This window comes from Lipotes vexillifer, unplaced genomic scaffold (assembly GCF_000442215.2).
Source record: "Lipotes vexillifer unplaced genomic scaffold, Lipotes_vexillifer_v1.1 scaffold777, whole genome shotgun sequence".
In the NCBI taxonomy this organism is placed as follows: Eukaryota; Metazoa; Chordata; class Mammalia; order Artiodactyla; family Lipotidae; genus Lipotes; species Lipotes vexillifer.
This window is the reverse complement of record NW_006784423.1, coordinates 1984411-1986377: the sequence shown is the minus strand read 5'-3', so window position 1 is coordinate 1986377 and position 1967 is coordinate 1984411.

Here is a 1967-nt window from a genome sequence, read left to right as displayed (position 1 = left end):
AAGAGTGTTTTGGTTAACTTAAGTTTTGAGAGGTGATTCTAAAACTGATCTAGAGACTCATTTAATAGCAACAACCTGTTAAAGACTTACATTAAGTGAAACTGCCAGTGGATCAAATCATATGTATGTAAGAGCTTCCTTTGTTTACTGCTGTGGGACCTCAGTAATTCTGAGGCTCCAAAATGGTCAAAACGTTTTTAAGTGTGCTCTTTTAATTAAATGCTTGTGCAGGTTTTGTAATTCGGTACAGAAAGTTTAACCTTGTAATGTACATTTTTGTATGTAAAAAGTCTTTTAAGGAGCCTTATCCTTATTTAAATAAAAGGAATAAAATTATTGAGTAGGTTTCTCATTCACAAAAAAATAAAATGGAAACACACTCTGTAGTGATTTGATCTCTTTCCATTTCACTAAACTATGTCAGAAAGTGTTGTTTATTCTTTATAGTACAGCCTTCTGTACCCAGGTCAGTTGGGCTCAGCCCTGGTGCCAATAGTCCAGCCACGTCTTGGGCCTGCGGGAGGTGCTGGGTCGCCAGGGCAGCCTGCTGTATGGGAGGCCTCCACGGCTGACTCGCTGGCGGCCACTGCACTTCGTGGGATGGAGACACAGTGCCCCGAACCTGTCCTGTGGAAGCTTTCCTACCCAGGGGGGCACTGACCAGAGATTCGGTCGAGGGGTTATTTGTGTTTGGAGTGATCTTGAAAAAGTTAATGTTTTTTACTGGTATCTTACTGTTGGAGGCTGAAGCTCTAAATGAACTAATTAACTTGGAAAAGTCTCCGGTAACTTTAATACCTTGAACTTAAAAGTAGATCTTTCATTTTTTGTCTGGACAGAAGAGACGACAAAATCTCGTTTCCATTTAGATCGCTGTTTACTGAAGTGCCCTTTGCTGGCTCGCGCGCTCGGCGCTGGCGGCGCTGAGCTCCGTTGTCTTCCCTGCTGTGGGAGGAGACTTGAAGACGTGCCTTAGCAAGTCCTGCTCAGTGAGTGACGGAGAACATCAGTCAGGCAACAGTTGCGGGATGGGGGGAGGGGAGGAGTGCTCAGGGAGGGCCCCTACAAGAGGTGACGCTTTAGGGAGGGCGGTTTTGGAAGCCTTCAGGAAGAGCTTTCTGTTGGCTGTGGGTTTCAAAGGGCTGCACGGTCTTTGTCGCTCCTCCCGTCGAAGGCGGAGTCCGTGTCCCCTGCTGCGTGTGGCCTGACCTGGTAGTTTGTGGTGATCAAACCGGTGCTTCTCACTCGTGGAGCCCTGCAGCAGCCTTCGGCAAAGCCTGCGGGAGAAACGTGACCCAGCCAGCAGCCAGCACTAACCCCCAGACCTGGGACTGCTTGTCACCCTTCCCCGCTTGCTGCCGGGTGAGACCAGCCCAGGCAGCTGACTCGGAGTCATGAGGGAGCAGAGTGAGGGGTGCACGAAGCCACTAGGTGTTGGGGTGCTTTGCTCCTAGCCCTGGATAACTCAGATGCCAGCCTGGGTCAGAGTGGAGCCCTGAGGCTGGACAGGATTTCACGGCAGAAAGGCTAGTGTGGCTGGGATCGGTGAGAGACTGGGGACGCTAGTATGAAATGACCCCAAAGCAGGGGGGCAGGAGCCAGGTTACACAGGACTTAAACGGGCCGTGTAAGGACTTCGGATTTGATTCTGAGAGCAATTGGAAGCTCTTTGTTAACTGTGTTCAGACTTAACCAAGCGTTCAGTTTAATCAGAAGACTGAAATAAGACTAGTTCAGTAAGTATATATAATAGCCCTGAACATTTCTTTATCTAGTAAGATTATCTAAGTTTTTGTTTTAGCATATTTGAATTAAAATATTCATTTAAAAAATATGGCTAATAGGGCTTCCCTGGTGGCGCAGTGGTTGAGAGTCCTCCTGCCGTTGCAGGGGACACGGGTTTGCGCCCCGGTCTGGGAAGATCCCACGTGCCGCGGAGCGGCTGGGACCGTGAGCCATGGCCGCTG